The sequence below is a fragment of the Hemiscyllium ocellatum genome, chromosome 2, assembly GCF_020745735.1.
Source record: "Hemiscyllium ocellatum isolate sHemOce1 chromosome 2, sHemOce1.pat.X.cur, whole genome shotgun sequence".
NCBI classification, from domain to species: domain Eukaryota; kingdom Metazoa; phylum Chordata; class Chondrichthyes; order Orectolobiformes; family Hemiscylliidae; genus Hemiscyllium; species Hemiscyllium ocellatum.
This window is the reverse complement of record NC_083402.1, coordinates 42,379,431-42,400,551: the sequence shown is the minus strand read 5'-3', so window position 1 is coordinate 42,400,551 and position 21,121 is coordinate 42,379,431. Positions and strand designations below refer to the sequence as shown.

General features: G+C 41.0%; 1 protein-coding gene across 2 annotated transcripts in view; it reads left to right on the top strand.

Annotated features, from left to right (window-relative positions):
- Positions 1–21,121, top strand: part of mccc2 (methylcrotonyl-CoA carboxylase subunit 2) — a 130,998-nt gene that overhangs the window by 81,252 nt on the left and 28,625 nt on the right. The window lies entirely within an intron of this gene.

Below are 21,121 nucleotides of genomic sequence, written 5' to 3'. Positions count from 1 at the left end.
GGAAAATCTGATGATATTAACAGTAGTTCGGAACCCTGCATTCCTCAGTATTGTCACATTTGGAATATAACATACAGTTTGATGTACACTACCTTAAAAAAAGTTCTGCAGAAAATTTAAAAGTAAAATGGATTATTCTAGTGGGTTAAATTTTTAGTTTCACTACTTGGTTAGTGACTCATTCATTACAGAAGCTGCATGATTTGCATTCCAGTAAGACAAAACAAGCTAGTCAAGTATCACTGGGAGAATGAGGATTGCAGATGCTGGAGATCAGAGTCGAAAAGTGTGGCGCTGGAAGAGCACAGCCGGTCAGACAGCATCAGAGGAGCAGGAGAATCGACATTTCGGGCATAAGCCTTTCATCAGGAATGTCAAGGGAGGGGGAAAAGGGGTGAGAGATAAATGAGAGGATTGGGGTGGAGTTATGGGAAAGGTAGCTGGGGAAGTGATAGGTGGATGGAGATGGGCTCGGTGATGGTGATAGGTTGGAGGGGAGGGTGGAGCAGATAGGTGGGAAGGAGGATGGACAGCTGGGACAGTTCAAGAGGGAGGTGCCGAGTTGGAGGTTGGATCCGGGATGAGGTGGGGGATGGGGAGATAAGGAAACTCGTGAAATCGACATTGATGCCCTGTGGTTGGAAGGTCCTAAGGCAGAAGATGAGGTGTTCATCCTCTGGCCGTTGGGTGGTTTGGATTTGGCGGTAAAGGATGCTCAGGACCTGCATGTCCTTGGTGGAATGGGAGGGGCAATTAGAGTGGTTGACCACATGGCGGTGGGGTTGTTTGATGCATGTCCCCCAGAGATGGTCCCTGAAACATTCATAAGTTTGTGTCCTGTCTCCCCAGTGTAGAGGAGACCACATTGCGATGTATCACTTTTTCCCTAATCATGCCATCTCTACTTTGCTTTCTAAACATATAATTTAAGTATACCATAATTTAAGATAGATTATACAATGTACAAGTATATGGACCTGAACAAAAATGTATACCATGCAATTCTGTCTTCAACTTGAATGATATTCATAAATACTACTGTTCGGCTTTAATCTTGAGTGAGGTCTTTTTGGGGTTGATCAGCTCAGTTGGCTGGACAGCTGGTTTGTGATGCAGTAATACCTGCAGCACAGGTTCACTTCCTGAATTGGTGGAGAATACCATGAAGAGCCATCCTTCTCAGGTTTGTACGTGCCTGAAGTGTAGTGGCCCTCAGGTTAAGTTCACCACTAGTCTCTCTGTAATGGGAGAGCAGAGTTATGGTCCTTTGAGATTATGACGACTTTATTTTTTATTAATATAGTCTTGAGTCCTTCAAAATCACTGTGTAAGTTCTCTCTTGAAATTCAGTCACTCTCTCTGATGTTTTGGATTTCATTAATATTTACTTATTTAAATCAAACTCTCCACAATCACCTACAAATTTCACATTTACTTAAAAAGTTCTTATTCTTGTAAAACAATGAATGTTGACAAGTTATTTAATCTTTGGGGGTGCTATCACAGCAGACATTCTCCTTCTGCACTTAATTATCATTTATTCATAGGATGTGGCCTTTGCTGTTTTAGCCAATATTTGGCCCATTTCTAACTGCCCCGGAGAAGGACTTTGATCATAGAATCCCTACAGAGTGGATGTAGGCAATTCAGCCTATTGACTCCACACTGACTCTCTGAAGCGCATCCTACCCAGACACCTCCCCTACCTTATCCTGTAACCTTGCATTTTACATGACTAATCCACCTAACCTGCAGATCTTTGGACTGTGGGAGAAAACCCACGCAGATATGGAGAAAATGTGCAAACTTTATACAGCCAGTCACCCAAGTGTGGAATTGAACCTGGATCCCTGGTGCTATGAGGCAACAGTGCTAACAACTGAACCACCTTGCTGCCATACCAGAAGATAATGGTGAGCTATTTTTCTTGAATGGCTGAAGTCCTGACATTGCCATGGTGATGTTACAAAGGGAATTCTGCAGTTTTGATCCTGTGACTGTGAAGGAATTGTATAGTTCCAGGTTAAGATGATGCGTGACTTGGAAGGAACTTTCAGGTGGCAGTGTTTCCATACATCCATTGCCCTTCTCTTTCTAGGTGGTTTGGAAGGAACTGTTGCAGGAGACTTGGTGCAATTTGTAGATGTTACACACAACTGCCATTGTGCACTGGTGGTGAAGGGAGAAAATGTTGAAGGTGGTGATTGGCTACCAAGCATGTGAATGTCATTTCCTTGAATGGTGTTGAGTTACTTGAGTGTTGTTACTTGCACCCAATCAGGCAAGCAGAGAGTAAATCTTCACTCCCTTTACTTGTGCTTGTAGAATGTGGATACGCACTGGGGAGGGATGAAGTGAGTTACTTGCTGTAAAATTCTGACTCGTAGAAACTCCTAGACCTGTTTTTAGCCATAGTATTTATATAACTAGGCCAGTTCAGTTTTCTGGTCAGTAGCTATCCCAGGGTGTTTGATAGTTGGGGATCTGGTGACAGTGATACTATTAAAAATCAAGAAGTGATGATTGAGGACGGCACGGTGGCACAGTGGTTAGCACTGCTGCCTCACAGCGCCTGTAGACCCGGGTTCAATTCCCGACTCAGGCGACTGACTGTGTGGAGTTTGCACGTTCTCCCCGTGTCTGCGTGGGTTTCCTCCCACAGTCCAAAGATGTGCGGGTCAGGTGAATTGGCCAAGCTAAATTGCCCGTAGTGTTAGGTAAGGGGTAAATGTAGGGGTATGGGTGGGTTGCGCTTCGGCGGGTCGGTGTGGACTTGTTGGGCCGAAGGGCCTGTTTCCACACTGTAAGTCTAATCTAATCTAATTATATTGTCTCTTGTTAGAGATAGTCATTGCCTACAATTGTTTGGTGTGAATGTTATTTGCTCTTCACAGCCCAAAGTTGAATGTTTTTCAGGTCTTGCTGCAAGTGGACCTAGACTGCTTCTGTATATGAGGAGTCATTAATGGTGCTGAACATTGTGCAATCATCAGTAAACATCCTGACTTCTGACGTTATACTGGGAGTGGGAACATCACGGGCTGTTAGACCTATATACTTGCCTGACGACCTCAATGGTGTTCTGTGCCAGAGATAATTGACTTCCAATAGCCACTTAGTGCTAGATATGACTTCAATCAGTGGAATATTTTCCCCGCAATTTCCATTAAATCCAGATGTGCTAGGGTTTCTTGACTTAGTTGAATGCTGCCTTAATGTCAAGAGTAGTCATTCTCACCTCAGCTCCGGGGTCAGTTAACTGGATTGTTGGTTTCCTATCAAAATTACACCAACATGGGCTCAATTCCTGCACCAGCTTATGAATCAGACTATGAAGGTCTCACCATCTCAACCTTGCCCCTCCTTAGAATCATGCTGATCCTCCCTCAGACTAAAATCACTGCCATACCTCACTCGCTCCCTTGCTCGCACGCACTTTCTCTCACGCTCTCTCTCTTGCTGTCATGCACTCCCTCTTGCTGTCGTTCACTGAGTGAGCAGCCTATGACAACTTCACCCCTGGAGTTCAGCTGTTTTATCCATGTTTAGGCCAAGGTTGTAATGAGGACAGGGGCTGAGTGGCGTTATTGGAACCCACACTGAGTGTCCATAAGCAGCTTATTCCTTGAAAATGTCACCTTGAATGCAATGATAACAACCCCCTCCATCACTTTGCTGATGAGCAAACGTAGACTGATGGAGTGGTGATTGGCTGCATTGGCATTGTCACTTGTCTAGTGAAATGGAAGGGAAGGGAAGTATTCAGCACTATTGCTATAATATTCTCAGGGTCCATAGCCTTTGTGGTATCTAGTGCCTCTATGCATATTTTGACATCATGCAGAATGAACCAAATTGCTTATTCACTCACGTCTCTGGTGTGGGATCCTTAAAGGAAGTTAAGATGAATTACATACTCAGCATTTCCAGCTAATGGTAATGTTTCAGACATGTCTTTTGTACGTATCTGCTTGGCAGCTACTGACATGTCTTTTGTACTTATTTGCTCATCATTGTGGGCATATTGCGTCCTCCTTCTCCAGCTATTATCTAATTGTTCACCACCATTCATAATTGGATGTGGCACGTCATCAGGACTTCAATCCGATCCATTGGTTGTGGATCATTTAGCTCTGTCTCTTGCATGCTGCTTCTGCCTTTTGGCATACAAATAGATCCGTGTTGCAGCATGACCAAGTTGATGTCTCATTTTTAGGTACAAAAGATCATTAAAAAAAAGTGATCATGATTATGCCATTTAGTCCCTCAAGCCCATCCTACTATTCGATAAGATCATGACTAATGTACCGCAGGCCTCAACTCCTCTTTTGTGTCAGATCCTCATAGCCCTCAACTCCTCGATTATTTTTAAAAAATCTATCTACCTCCAATTTATATGCTTCCAGTGACTAAGTCTCCACAGCTCCCCGGAGTAGAAATTACAGACATTCATTACTTTTTGAGAGCAGAAATTCGTCTGTGTTCTAGTTTTAAATGAGCGTCCCCTTATTCTGTAACTACTGCCCCTGATTCAAGACTCACCCACAAATGGAAATATCATCTCAACATTTACCTTGTCAAGCCAGGCACACTTTTGCATGTTTTAATAAGATTACCTCTCATTCTTCTAAACTCTAATGAATAAAGGCCTAACCTATCTAGCCATTCTGTGGAAGTCAACCTATTTGTCCCAAGAATCTGCTTAATGAGTATCTTTTGAAGTGCTTTCATTGCCAGTATATGCATTTTTGAATATGATGATCAAAACTGTACACAGTACTTGAGGTGCGGCCTCATTAAGACCCTGTACAGTTGTATCATAACGTCCCTGTTTTCAAACTCCATATTCCTAGTAATGAAGGCCAAGCATTTTGTTCGCCTTCATAATTAATTGCTGCACCTGCATGCTAACTTTTTTGTTTCTTGCACACAGGCACCTCTCTCCTCAACATTTTGAAGTCCCTCTCCATTTAAATAATGGTTTGCCTTTTAATTCTTTCTACCGAATTGCATGATTTCACACTTTACTATGTTAATCTGTATCTGACATGTTTTGCCTATCACCTAATCTATCTTTACCTTCCTTACAGATTCCTTATGTCTTCATCACAATATAACTTCCCATCCTTTTTGTATTGCTAACACATCTGCTTACATTACATCCTGCCCCTCCCTAAAGTCATTAATATAGATAGTATAATAGAGGTGCTAGGACTGATCCTTGTTTCAACTTAAAAAAAAGACCCACTAATCCCAATTCTGTCATCTGTGTGTTAACCAATGCTCAATGCAATCATACCTTACCCAATAGCATGAACCTCCTATCTTGTGTGAAAGCCTTTTTAATAGACATATTAATTGCCTTCTGGAAATACATTTCATCTGTTGATGCCTGCTTGAATTAACTTCAAATTAACTTATTAATAACGTTTTGGTCATTTACAGCTGATTTCTTAAAATAAAGTTCTCCATCCTCTGACCCGCCATTATGAAAGCCTTGGTTTTTATTTTGGATGCTCTCCTTCCTTATTCCCTTTGACACCCTTCTCATTGAGTTCTTCTTTTTCACGAGACTAGTGATCATGAAATATCTGATTAAATATCTGTCTCTGCAGACCACTTAGTTTATTTTCCCAGCTTACTTAACCAACTGTTTGTTTATACCTCTGCCATTACTCTTATTTAAGTTGATGACACTATTTGAGACCCAATTTGCTCTCCTTCAAACTGAATTTGAAGTTCTATGAAGTTGTTATTTGCTAGATCCTTAATTATGAGATCTCCTATTAATCCTTTTTCATTAGTACATCTAAAATCGCCTGTTACTGGGTAGATTGTACAACATACTGCAATAAGAAATAATCCCTGTTGTGCTTTGCAAATTTACCTTCAATGTTACTTTTTTCCCATCTGAGTTTTGTGCCATGTCCTTCCTCAGAATAATTGAACCAGGGTTGATCTTCCAGCTCGGTAATGATAGAGTGGGGGATATGGCAGGCAGTGAGGTTACAAGTTATGATTGAATACATTTCTGCTGCTCCTGATGTCCATTAGTGTCACATGGGTCCCCACTGTGGTATCAACCTAGTGAAGCTACCAAACAGAACTACTTGCATGCCAAACAGCAGCAAGTGATAGACAGAACTAAGTAATCCTACAATCTAACCTTTGCAATCCTGCCATATCCAGTCATGGAAAGTGGTGGACATTTAAACAACTCACCGGAATAGGAGACTTCAGAAATATTCCCATTCTCAATGATAGAAGAATCCGACACATCAGTACAAAAGATAAGGCTGAAATATTTGCAGCAATCATCAGACAGAAGTACCAAGTGGATGATCCATGTTGGCTGTTTTCAAGACCCCCACCAGTATAGTTGCTAGTCTCCAGCCAATTCAATTCACTCAATGGTATCATGAAATACTCAGAGGTATTGTGAGGTTGTGAGCTCTGACAACATTTTGGCAATAGCACTGAAGACTTCTGCTCCAGAACTTGCTGCTCTTCTAGTCAAGTTGTTCTAGTACAGTTACAGCACTGGCATCTACCCAACAATGTGGAAAATTGCCCAAGTATGCCCTATAAGCAAAAGACTGGATAAATGCAATCCAGCCAATTACTGCTCCATGAGCCTACTCTTGATCATCAGTAAAGGGACGGAAGGTGTCATCAATAGTGCTATCAAGCTGCATCTGCTCATTAATAGCCTGCTCAGTGACATCCACTTTGGGTTCCACCAGGACCACTCAGCTCCTGACTTCATTACAGCCTTGGTTCAAACATGGACAAAAGAGCTGAATCTCAGAGGTGAGGTGAGATTGGTAGCCCTTAAATTCAAGACCACATTTGACCAAGGAGCCCTAGCAAAGCTGGTATCAATGGGCATCAGTGGCAAACTCTGCACTAGTTGAAATCATACTTGGCACATAGGAAGATGATTGCAGTTGTTGGAGGTCAGTCATCTCAGATCCAGGACGTCTCTGTAGGAGTTCGTCAAAGTGGTGTCCTCGGCCCAACCATCATCAGCTGTCTCATCAATGACCGTCTTTCCATCAAAAAGATCAGAGGTGGGAATGTTCACTGGTGATTGTACTATGTTCAGCACCACTCAACTCCTCAAATACTGAAGCAGTCCATGTTCAAATGCAACAAGATCTGGACAAAATCCAATGGGTGGCAAGTAACATTCTCATTAAACAAATGCCAGAAAATGAACATCTCCAATAAGAGATAATCTAACCACTGTCCCTTGACATTCAAAGTACTACCATCACTGCATCCCCCACTAGCAATGTATTGGGAATTACTATTGACAGAAACTCAATTGGACTTGCCACATAAACACAGTGGCTACAAGAGCAGGTCAGAGAATAGGAAGACTGTGGTGAGTATTTCACCTCTTGACTCCCCAAATCTTGTCCACCATTTACAAGGTACAAGTTAGGAGTATGATAGAATACTCCACGCTTGACTGGATGTGTGCAACTCTAGCAACACTTAAGAAGCTTGACACAATCCAGGCCAAAGCCTGCTTGATTGGCACCATATCCCTTCCCTCTACCACTGACGCTTAGTATCAGCAGTGGGTATTAAATGCAAGATGCATTGCAGAAATTCACAAAAGATCCTAAGACAGTACCTTCCAAACTCATGACCATTTCCCTTTAGAAAGACGGGGACAACAAATACATTGAACACCAACACCTGGAAGTTGCCCTCCAAGCCACTCACCATCGTGACTTGGAATATATTGTTGTTCCTTCACTGTTGCTGGTCAAAATTCTGGAATTCCTTCCTAAGGGCATTGTAGGCAAATCTACAGCATGTAGACTGTAGCGGTTTAAGAAGGCAGCTTGCCACCACCTTCTGAAGGGCAGCTAGGACAGGTAATGAGTGCTGGACCAGCCAGAGATGCTCTTGTCCCATGAATGAATTAAAAAAAAATTGAGTTGCTAGATCCCGGCCTGTCTCATTTAGCATAGCAGTGGAGTCAAAGGACATGATGGGGAGTATCCACACAGTGAAGATGGGGTTTTGTCTCCAGAATGACTGACTGGTAAGATTGTCAGTCCTACCAATACGTGTCATGGACACGTCTACATTAGATAGACTGATGAGATGTAGCCACAGGTGGCACAATGGCTTAGTGGCTAGCACTCCTGCCTTGCAGTACCAGGTACCTGGATTCAATTCCTGCCTCGGGTGGCTGTGTGGAGTTTGCACATTCTCTCTGTGCCTGTGTGGGTTTCCTCTGGGTGCTCTGGTTTCCTCCCACAATTCAAAGATGTGCTGGTGAGGTGAATTGACCATACTAAATTGCCCATAGTGTTAGGTGCATTCGTTGTGTGTAAATAAGGCGGGGGTGGGTTACTCTTCAGGGGGTTGGTGTGGACTTGTTGGGCCGAATGGCCTGTTTCACACTGTAGAGAATCTAGTCTAATCTAAATTGTTTTCCTCCTGTTGATCCCTTCGCAACCTGTCATACCTGTAGAATACAGCTGTCTTCATAGTAGTGATGGTACCAAGCCACTCTTGGTGATTGACATTGAGTCCTCTTGCCACCCCCCAGTGTTTCCTACAAGTGGTGTTCAACATGACAAAAGTACTGATTCACCTGCTGAGGGGGAGTGGTCAGTACGAATCAGATTTCCTTGCCCTGATGCCATGAAACTTCATGAGGTCTGCGGTCTTAATGAGTAGTCTAACAATCAGAATAAATTTCAGCAAGATTAATTCTAGTGGAGGAAAATTTCTTGTAGAATACGATCACAGGCTTGAGATGAGATCCCTGAGGAGCCTGAACCTGTCTGGTGTATAGTTAATTTCTGCTGATATTAAGTTTAAATCAAGGTTTTGAAAGTATCATAAAATATCAAAAAAAAACAGAATATAAGTGTTTGGCTGTATCAGTTTATTTATTAGTGTGCCATAATGCTCCCTTGTATATTATGCTTTAAAATTGCTAATTATGTATGCTCTGAGAACAAATATTCTGTGCAGACCTTTTATCAATGACATCATTAAGTTATTCTGCAATGACATAGAAATGATTTGTCCAAAGTCCTGTGTCAGTATGCTTAAAGACTTTTATTGTCCATTTTATTTATGTCTTCGTAGGAAACTCCAAAGAATAGCTTCAGAAAACTGGCAAGTCCCAAAAACACTTGACAGCTCAAAAAAAACACACAATTCACAAACAACCTTGCGTTAAAGCCAATGACAAAAGTGGCTGAATAAGTTAAATTGCTCTTCATTACTTTGGATGTGAGGTTTCTTTATGCTAGTGTTTATTTATCTGCGAAATCTGAGAAACCAGTTGCCTTATATATGACATATAGCATTTATCATTGAAATCCTCCTAAAACTTTGTGAGCTGATGTCAGCTTCTAGTACTTTACTGTCCTACATGGATCGAAAGATTCAAATCTCAGTCCCTGGCAGAATCCCAATCATGCCACCAGCTGAAATTGCTTCATTAATAACTATAACCTGTTGATGGTTGACTTACACTGTTGGTACTTCTAAATGCGGATATTGGTTAAAATTATACTGCTCCTTCAAAGATTGGACACCATATGCACAATCTTAACGGTCAAGAAGAGGCAGGTTAAGGCACGGGCATGGTGTTAAATGCCCAAAATAAAATCTGCATGTTGAAAATCTGGCGTGATCCTGCTGACTTTTGGAATTTTGTGGGACATGTTCAGAGGACTGAAGAAACTCCCATGGAATAGTCTGATCAATCATTTGTTTATTTATATATCCAGTCATTTGTGCCTTTAATGGGTTTCCTTAACTCAGTGGTGGTTATATGGGTTAACAGTAGGTTGGCATTGATCAATGAAATTGGTAGGCTGCATAGCCTTTAAAGAGTGAAACTGTAAAGCTGCTGCCAGGCTTTTCTGAAAGACCAACACTCTTAGGACTGCTTTGCCACTGATTTCCAGTTCTTTGTAAGTCATTTCACTTATTGTTCATATTACCCAATTGAATCTGCTCTTCTTCCCTGTTGTCATCTTTTACTGCAGCAGACTGTCTAACTACGTTGGACCTCTGATGAGTAACAGGGAGAGCAGCAACAATATCAGCAGTTGTAGGAGAAATAACAAAAATAACAATTGCCATCTTCTTAGCGATATGTTGTTGTGCAGGACAAACGGGATGAACACAGAACATGAAGGAATAGGCCCTTGTAAATATCTTGTAATTTAGAAGGCTACCTCTTCCACTTTAAATTATTTCATTGTCGTGCTTCTTTATTCAACAGAATCAGAGGCAGGCTGCTTTACCCTCTGCTCTGACATCTAAATGCCTTTGGTGGGAATCCTCTGCTATTTTCTCAGTGAGGGCCCACTAAAGTCTATCTTATCTGCATATGTGCAGAGTTAGGCTTGTTGCATTGGGGAACTTTCTGCGTCAGCAGTGGTCTGTGGCAAGAAATGAGCAGTGAGAATAACCTGAGGAGCACCTCCTCTTTCCATGTATTGTTTCTTCATCTTAGCCACTCATGACTCATCCGTATGTCTCTCCTACCAGTGTGCTGGATAAAACTTTGCTGCATCTCAGATGCTGAATGGTTGAGCAGTGGCTTCCCTTCATCCTGCTTAAAATAGTAGACTGCATACCAGTATTCAGAGCAAAAATACACATGGTTTCTGCTCGATTCTCCATCAGATCCATCTTCTCTTTTCATTGAAGTGGACTTCAGAACAAATGCATGAGACATCATGGCACTTGTGGTAGAACTGGAATTCTCTAATCTCTATTCAATTTTGTGCACTGCCTCAAAAAATACTGACAGAGTATGTTTTCTGTTGCTGCACCTGTCCTTGAAATATCCTGTTTGTATTTTTCCCCTGTGCTGAGCAGCTGAATTAGATCAACAGAGCTAACTGCCATCTAACAGGGACTTTTCACTGATTTCCCTGTCTTCTACACCTGTTTCTACTCACAATTGATATTGACTTAGTGGCAGCCTAGCTATTTCTATTACAATTACCATTGAAGTGAATGTTTAAGCATTGGTGGTAGGTGTACAGGAATCCTGTAATGGTGCTTCTTTTGGGTGTGCTCCTTTCTCTGAGGATTCCTTGGCCACTTCTCACTCAGCTCCTCCATCAACCTTAATGGACTTGAGGGAGGTAAAAGACCTAATTAGAACTGAAATGGCAAAAGGGTTCAGAGTATATATTGTGCAAAAGTTTCATCTCAACTTGTTTCACTAATTCAACCCAATGACAGCTAAACAATAATCCTGATATGAGATATGTGGAAGAACCCTTTCTTTCCATTTTCAATGGCCATAGATTCTGCCATTTTGACCATCTCTAGTGTCTCCTCCGCAACTGTCAGAATGGTTTTAAAAGCAGGGCACCTGGAACATCCCCCCACCTCAAAATTCCTAGGTGGATAGGTGTGAGATGTCATTGAGATGAGTGAGTGTAACTTGTTTGTCCAGATGAGGATATGAGGATGCACCTCACTGTAGGGGAGTAAGTGGAACGGTATGGTCTGTTAGTACGTGGAAGGACATGTTTGGGAACTTGAGAGCTTGTAGCTTGGCACCTGAAAGTTAGATTCCAACTTTCCTGCCCTTTAGTGGTCCTTAAACTTCTTGCTTAGCGTAATCCAAAAATGAGCTACACAACACAAAGAAATCATTCAGACTGTTGTGTCTGTACCAACAATTTGAAAGAGTATCCATAAGCATGTCCAATACTTTGAGGATGGAACAAGTAGGCTTGATAAAGGGGAACCAGCAAATATAGTATATTTGGAATTTCAAAAGCATTTGACAAGATGCCACATGGTGTTCAAAGTTTGGGAGAAGATTTGTAGCTCGTTGTTGTGGTTCTGTTCGCAGAGCTGGGAATTTGTGTTGCAGACGTTTCGTCCCCTGTCTAGGTGACATCCTCAGTGCTTGGGAGCCTCCTGTGAAGCTTCTGAGGATGTCACCTAGACAGGGCACGAAACGCCTGCAACACAAATTCCCAGCTCAACGAACAGAACCACAACAAGATGCCACATAAAATGTTACCACACAAAATATCAGCTCATGATTTTGGTGCTGACTTATTAGTATGAATATAAGAAACAGTATCTGAATAGAAGGATATTTTACATTTTGGCAAACTGTAACTGGTGAAGTGCTAAATGGGTCAGTGCAGAGTGCTGAACTATTTATAGTCTATTAATTAAATGGATGGGGGAAATGACTGTCATAACAAATGATAATACAAAGATAGAAATATGAGTTGTGAAGAAGAAGCAGAATCTGCAAAGAGAGAAATATATGATTAAGTGAAGAGAGAACAAAATGTAAGATGGAGTATTTTGTTAGAAAATAAGAAGTTCTTCACTTTGCAGTTAGAAAGCAGAATTTTACTTAAATGAAGAATACAGTGGTACAAAGAGATCTGATTGTTCTTGTACATGAATCATAACATGTTAAGTGCATGTCCAGCAAGTAGTTATGAAAGAAAATAGAATTTGTTCTTCACCAAAAGTGAATGGAGTATAAAGGTAAAGAGATCTTGCTACAGCTGTACAGAGTATTCATGAGATCACACCTAGAGTACAGTATTTAAATCCGCACTTCATTTAAGGAAGGATACTTGAGAGGAGTAGTTCATGGAATGTTCGCTAGACTGACTCTAGGGATAAACGCATTGTTTTATGAGGAACTATTGAACAATTTGGGCCTATTTTGATTGGAATAGAGAAAAATGAGAGATGATCTTATTGAAATATATAACATTCTGAGGGTCTTGGCAAGTTAGATGCTGAGAGGATGTTTCCTCTCCGTGAAATCGAGGTCTAAGAGGCAAAGTTTAAAAGTACGGGATCTTTTATTTAATATGGAGGAGAGAAGAAATTTCTTCTTTAAGAGGGTCAATAGTCTTTGGAATTCTCTTCTTCTGAGATGGGTGGAGATTGGATCAATGTAATCGTTGCTGAGTTAGACAGATTTTTTATCAATAGTGGAGTCAAAAGCTATGTGAGGTAGGCAGAAAAATTGTATTAAAGTCCTAATAGGATTAACCATGATCTTATTGAATGACAGTGCAGTTCCAAACGGGTCGAATGACCTATACCTTCCGTATCTTCTGATCTAATGATTAACTGCCTAAGGGCTTCTGTTAGCCCTTGGTAGGGTGGGCTTCCTGACACCATGCTCCTACCACCAGTAAATTTGTAGCAGATAGGCACCAGGTGTGTGTTCACTGGATTTAATGAATTGCACCCCCACCTCCCCTGCTTTGGATACACTGGATGATGGTGATACATCCAGCCTTAAGTCTCAGGACCTGATTAAGATTAAAAGGAATTCCTCCTTTTGCATTTCTGAATCTTGAATAAGTCTTTTCTTAATAATCCACAGACATACAGAAATTTGGGAGCTTATTAGTAAGAATTAGTTTAAAAAAAGACTTTCAACATTTGAATAAGAAGCATCTTTACAATGGCAGCAAAAAAGACAAACTGCACACATCTCCCTGAGCCATTTCTGAACATATAGGTACAGAAAGGCTTGAAAACTATCATTCCAATAGCATTATCACTGTTTTCTGTAATATTTGGAGTCTTGTGTTTATTACATCTCATCTTTCATGATTGTTGAATCACCACAGCCATGCTATCATCTGTTTGAGTCCTACACGTCTGGACTGAAGTTCAAACCATGTATGAACCCTTGATTACATTGATCTTTAGTTTGGCCTTTTTAAACCCAATGTACGATTGTGAAATTACCAAAGGCGAGTTTAATTGAATAAACAGAATACACTTAAAACATGACATTATTAAGAGAGGCAATTCGTGAGCTAATGGAATTCTGAAATGTTTGCTCATACTAGTTAACTTCGGATTGGAACATCCAAATACTCAGTGACTTAAAGTGACACAACTGATTGAATCTAGGTGACATCAGCAGACTTTAACTAGAGGTGCAGACAAGTCAGAAAGTCAATATGTTTCATCTTGTGAAAAATTACCTTGGTTTAAGGTTGAAAACTGATATTGACCTTCTGTTTCAACTGTTGATGGATGTTTTCATTAAATTTGTCATTATCTGGCGTCAGTCTGTCCTGTATTATTAAAATAATTATATGATTCACTTTTAAGAGATTCTGGTCATGAATAAGTTCCAGTGTTTTTCTCTGCTCTCCAACCCATCCTTCTCTGCTAAAGTGCTGACTTTTAATGAGGTGGAGTTGGAACTGTGGGGTATGCCTTTCCTTAGTTGCCCATCTACTTATTTTTCAAAAATGAAATTCAACACTGAAAGTCAGTTGGTTATTTGATTATGGCTATGGGGCCTATATGATCATAATGTTGTTGAATTCTGATATGTATAGATATGAGGGTTTGTACAAGGTAATTGCGAGTGAAATTCTTGAGAAACCAGCAGCTTCAGGGCACCCCTCCTATCAAAAAAGATTCATTCGCCACCACCCAACTTTATTTATTTAATAAGTATGTCACTGGGCCAAACAAAAGCCTTGTCAGTGCCTCCGTGAAGTTCTTTGCATCTGCCTTCAGGTTTAGCCAGAGCATATTGCTCAAAAAATGTGAGTCATCATTTGGACTGCACCACATCTTTAGGTAAAAAAATGAGGTCTGCAGATGCTGGAGATCACAGTTGAAAATGCGTTGCTGGTTAAAGCACAGCAGGTTAGGCAGCATCCAAGGAATAGGAAATTCGACGTTTCGGGCATAAGCCCTTCATCAGGAATGAGGAGAGGGTGGCAGGCAGGTTAAGATAAAAGGTAGGGAGGAGGGACTTGGGGGAGGGGCGATGGAGATGTGATAGGTGGAAGGAGGTCAAGGTGAGGTTGATAGGCCGGAGTGGGGTGGGGGCGGAGAGGTTAGGAAGAAGATTGCAGGTTAGGAGGGCGGTGCTGAGTTGAGGGAACCGACTGAGACAAGGTGGGGGGAGGGGAAATGAGGAAACTGGAGAAATCCGAGTTCATCCCTTGTGGTTGGAGGGTTCCCAGGCGGAAGATGAGGCGTTCTTCCTCCAACCGTCGTGTTGTTATGTTTTGCTGGTGGAGGAGTTCTTCCACATCTTCAGCCTGGATACTTTAGGCTACTTCGCTAATATTGGATGGTTGCACAGAGACTTTGACTAGTTTGGAACTGGTTTAAAAAGACCAACTGTCACCTTGGGAGATCAAAACTGGTGGATAAAAGAAGTAGCTACAGAGATGGTGGATATGTTGATTATAATTTTCCAAAGCCCTTGGATTCTAGAACAGCACCAGGGGATTGGAAAGCTACCAAAGTGACACCCTCCTCTCAAATGGAGGGAGGCAAAAAGTGGGTAACTAAAGACATCAGTTTAACTTCCTTTGTTGGAAAACTGCTGGAATCAACTATTATGGAGTTAATAGCAGCTTATTTGGAAAATCATAACCTAATTAAGCAGAGTTAGCATGACTTCATGAAATGAAAATCGTATCTGACTAATTTGTGTATTTTGAGGAGGTCTCTACCAGAGTGAATAAAACGGAATCAGTAAGTATGTTGTATTTGGACTTAACAACAGGCATTTGACAAGGTACCTCACAGAAGGTTAAGCCACAAGATCAGAGTCCATGGTTTTGTATCAATATGTATTGGCACATAGAAAATTGGCTAATGAGCAGGAAAAGGCAAGTGGGGATAAGGGATTTTTCTTTCAGATTGACAACCTGTGACCAGTGGGATTCTAGAGGGATCGGTGCTGGGAGCGCAACTATTTACAATATATTAATGACTAGGAGCAAGGAAGCAAATGTACTGTCGCAAAATTTGTAGACAACACAGAGTAGGTGGAAAGGCAGGTTGTGATGGGAATACAGATAGTTTACAAAGAGAAATTGATAGGTTAAATAAGTGGGCAAAAAGTTGGCAAATGGGGTATAATATGGGAAACTGTGAACTTGTTCATTATGGAAGGGAGAACAAAAGACGAGCTGTAGAAAGCAAGGTCTGGCGGGGGCAATTTGTGCATGAAACACAAAGCTAGCACACAGGTAGGGCAGCTCATCTGGCAGGCAAAAAGAATATTGGCTCTTATTTTAAGGGGATTGGTGTACAAGAGTTGTGAACTGTACAAGGTGCTGGTGAGACCACATTTGCAGTACTATGAACAGTTTTGTTCTGTATTTAAGGAAAGGTATTGTTTAATTGGAGGCTGGTTAGAGAAGTTTCACCAGGATGATCTTTGGTATGGAGTGATTGTCTTATGAGTAGAAGCTAAATAGGTTGGGACTGTACTCACTGTAATTGATCAGAATGAGAGGTGATCTCATTGAAACTTAGCATACTTAAGCGGCTTGATAGGTAAGTGCTGAGAGGATGTTCCTCCACACCCCCCATGGGAAAGTCTAGGGTCAGAGTGTATGATCTCCAAATAAAGCTGTGCCGATTTAAGACTCAAATAAGGAGGAATTTCTTATTTCAGAGGGTCAATGCTTTTTAGAGCACCTAGCCATAGAGTGCTATGGGAGCAGTCATTGCACATATTGCAGGCTAAGATAGATTCATGATCGGGAGAGGTTAATGGAAAGACACAGGAAAGTGGATGTGAGGAATGTCAGATCAGCTATGAATGGCGAAACAGATGAAAGGGGGGACATGGCCTACTGCTGTTTCTAAATCTTATACTCTTACAGACAGGGTCTAGAATGGCAGAATGACTTCTGGTGGATGTTTTCTGCTGCCAAACCTTGTGCAATAGGTTCTAAGCTGTTACTCCTTAGCATGATGAAGTCATAGAATATAGGTCAGTTTGGGTTGAGGTAGATTTTTTCCAATAGGTTGCTCATTGTACTTATCCTTCTGATATGGTGGGGAGTGATATTGCTCTGGACTGGCAACTAGGAAAGGGGAGACCATTGAAGAGTACTCTGTGATGATACACCATTGTCAAAGTCCTTAGGATATTTGCCTGTGATTCCTATGCAGCTCAACTAGTTTACTAAAGAGGTTGCTACATGTTTATAAATAATTTGCAAATGCTGAAGATTTGAATTAGAAACACAAAGTACTGGAAGTGTTCAACAGGCCAGTTCAGATTTGTAAACAGACAAGTCAAGTTACTCCATCAGAGCTAAAAACTAAAAGACAACCAACTCAAGATTTACTGACAAGGCAGGCAGTATAGTTGGAAGAGAACTGAAAGAAAAGCTTAAACAAATGAAAACATAGATTGCTGGAGAAACTCAGCATGTTGGCAGCATCTGATGTCGCAATTTTGCCTGATTTGTGTCATTGCATTTAGCGACATACAAGGCATGTTCAATATTCAGTTCCAGGCAGAGAATATAACAGGCAACAGTTGGAATACCACTTATTTTGTGAGCCCACCTATACTTACTTTCATGTCCAATGTTTTCCCAGACGAAGAAGAGGAAAAGAACCTCAAATAATAGTGGGATGTAGGAACAATTTATTATCAGATTTATGATCTGATGAACAACCTGTGATTTAAATACCAATGTTGTCCCTCAGACACCAAAAGACAAATGGTACATATCATTTCCTGTTAAAAGTGTCCCGGGGGGATTCAAGATGGCGTCGACTCAGCAAGTCTGAGTCTACAGTGCTCCTCCCAAGACTTGGGCAAAGTGGATCACCCACCCCCACCACACTCACCAAATCATCTAAAATAGCTTTTAGTTAATATAATGAGTTGTTTGGTAGTGTTAGTATTAAATTTAAATAATCTAATCTCTTAGGAAAAATGACTAAAGAGAGGAGAGCCCACAGCTCTCAGCAAGCAGGAACCCCTCCCCCACCCTCTCCAGCTGCAGCTGAGGCGTCCATAGCCGCCCCGGGGGACTTACCGACAATAATGAGCCTTGTGGAGATGATCACCAAGCTGGACGCGAAAATCGACGCATTTATCGAGGAGTCCCGAAATTGCTGGGAATCACTCTCGGCCGAGCTGCAAAAGCACGGCTGAGACATCCAGGAACTCAAGCACCGAGTCGGAGGGGTGGAGTTAAAGGCCGCGACCTCCGAGACTGCAGCTCAATCGGCCGCGGATCAGGTCCGGACTCTCGAACAGCGAGTCCGGACCTTAGAGAATTACATCAACAACCTCGATAATCGAGGTCGCCGAAAAAATATTCGTTTGCTGGGCCTTCCCGAACGGGAAGAGAAAGACCAGCTCACAGCATTCCTGGAACAGTGGTTGCCACAATTTTTGGATCTGGAGGCTGGATCAGGCCAGGTATGGGTAGAATGGGCCTACCGGGTCGCAATATGCGGGCCTGGCTCGAACCAGCGCCCACGCCCGGTCCTGTTCCGGCTGCAGAGCTATAGGGAGAGGCAGATACTCCTAGATGCCTCTAGAAATCTTGGAAAAGATCCCAAAGCCATGATCTATAAAGGATCCAAGATCATGTTATTTCAGGACTTCTCCTCAGCTCTGGCTCAAAGGAGGAAGGCGTTCGATGAGGTGAAGAAGTGTTTAAGGGACTTAAATATTCAATACTCCTTACGCTACCCAGCGACGCTATGTTTTAACCATGAAGGATCCGGGTATAATTTCAGATCTCCAGAAAAGGCTAAGGAATTTTTGGACTCTTAAATAAATCGTAAGAGACAATGTATGTTGGCTTGCCTTTTCCCCACTCCGATTTATATCCCGCCCCCCCCTTTTCTTTTTCTTATCTTACTGTTTATTATTATCTTGGCGGGGGGGAGGGGAAGAGGGAATTATTTATTTGCTCTCCATTTAACGATTTTCTCCCCCCTTTAGGGTTCTTTTATTTTAATATTATATGTATGTATGTGTTTATGTACATATATGTGTGTATGCATGTATGTGTATATATGTATATATATATAAGCCAGGGGGTTTAGTTAATGTTGGTGGGGAGAGGTGGTTACCTTATTCTATTTTAGTTTTGTCTCTAGGAGCGGGGTTATTTTCCCTTGCTATTTTATATTATTATATTTAATTATAATTTGTTGAAGTAATTTTATAGTTATATATGTTTATACACGGTATTAATACTACCAAATATACTCAGGTGTGGGTGGGGGGGGGGGGGGGGTGGGTAGGGTGCTTACTGTTAACTCTAACTTTGTATTATATCTGAATTCTCCTCATCCTATTAAGGAGCGTTTGGGTCAAGGGTGGGGCACTGGTTGGGAGAGGATATGATGGACCGTTGGAAAAGAAGTGATACCCCCTGGGAACAAGGGGGCTAATCTCCATTCAAATATGTTTTATATTTTTTTTATTATTTAGAAATAGTTTCCTTTTTATTATACTGTTATGAGTGTATTAGAGAACCTTTATTTTTGTAAATTCTATATGCTTTATGCTCGGGATGTTTTAGATAGGGTTTCCCGTCCCGAGGGGTCTCGGAGTTACCCGGATGATTATGGTTGATCAGTCGGTTAAGTGGTGCACCTGGAATGTCAAATAGGAAGAGATTATTTTCTGTTCTGTCTTTCCATATAAGGAAAAATATTTTGGTAAACTGGGTGGCTGAAGGTTCCCCTGGATTTTCAAATTGGCACAGATTAATCATGGAATGTATTCCCTTGACTTCCTTATAAATATGGTGCACCGAAAGACCGAATTATTTTATATAATATGGCAGCCCTTTTACATATATATTTTGGCTATCCTAACAAGGGCTTTTATTTAATTGAGATTACAAACATGGCTGGTCCGGGGCCCCTTGGGAGAGGAATCCCGCACGAATACGGGTTTTGTTATATATGATGATAACACATTCCGAGCAAGTATTTCAATATCCAACTTCTATGTTAACCGTTGGGGTTTTTTTTTCTCCCCCACTTCTTTTTTTTTCTCTCTCATTTTCTCTTATTTGAAAGATGTAAGTGACTCAATTATACACTCTGGCTAATTGTAGGTTAGATTAGTAGTTAATTGAGTTTTGTTTTTTCTCTCTCTCGGTATTTTTCTTTTGTTAAATTTTGATTATTGTATATTTAAGATTTATTTCTATATCAATGTTTGTACTTGAGAGTTTTGTTTATTTTTGTAAATTTGTTAAAATGTTAAATTTCTAATAAAAGTATCTATATAAAAAAAAGTGTCCAAGTTTCTTTTTGCTTTTTTGATACTTACAAAATAATGTTTTTGTCAGGCCTGGTGTGAAAGATGCACTCAAGGAATTGGGGGGATTGGAGTTTGCATTGGTCCCAGTTCTTCTAGGGAAGGGAACATGGTTGACTAGTGTCTAACTTCAAATGGAGGAGGCTTTCCCCTCCCCGCAAAATTGAGGCCAGGGTGGGGGAGTGGCCATTAATTGGTACTTAGTATTTAAGGACAAGGGCAGGTAGTTTCTCTATGCCCACCTCCCTCAAAATTTAGAGCAGGTCAGAAGTGTAGAGGGAAGGACCCAGGGAATTTTATGAGGTTCCCCACTAGCAAGTTCATTGATATGGGCCTGTACAATTCTGTCTGTGTTCTAAAAATGTGTGGTACATTTGTGAAAGAACATTTTGTACATCTTAAGATGTAGAATCTATTTCACTGTTCATTTAATAAGCACTAACATTATAGCAAGTGCACAGTTTAAAATTTCGTCATAGAGCGACACAGCACAGAAGGAGACCATTGTGCCAGTGCCATCTCTCTGAAATAACAATCTAAGTGGTCACACTATTCTGTTCTGTTCCCATATCCCAGCAAATATTCCCCTTTAAATATTTACAAATTTCCTTTTGAAAGTTATTGCTGAATTTCTTCCAGCTCTCTCTGAGATAATTTCAAAGGTTGTATTCTCATGCACTGTTCCTTCAGGGAAGATAAGGATGTGTAAAATACTTAAACCATCATTGACTTTCAGTCCAAACTCGATTTATTTGGGACAAAATAAATAACACTTAGCAAAGTGCAGCAAATAATTGATCCCTCTTTATTAATTTTTCTTATTTCAGTTGACTTTTTCAGGGAACTTCTTCTGTTCACAGCATCAGGAGAGTTGACTTGAAGGAAATTTGACAGTATAAAGTAGTTCAATTTAAAATAAATTTGATCATAATTTTTCACAAAAGGTTATTGTTGTTGATGCTTTACATGTCTTCAGTTCTGACCTTAAATAAAGATAACATTGTTCAATAGCTACCAAACTTTGTCTTTTGT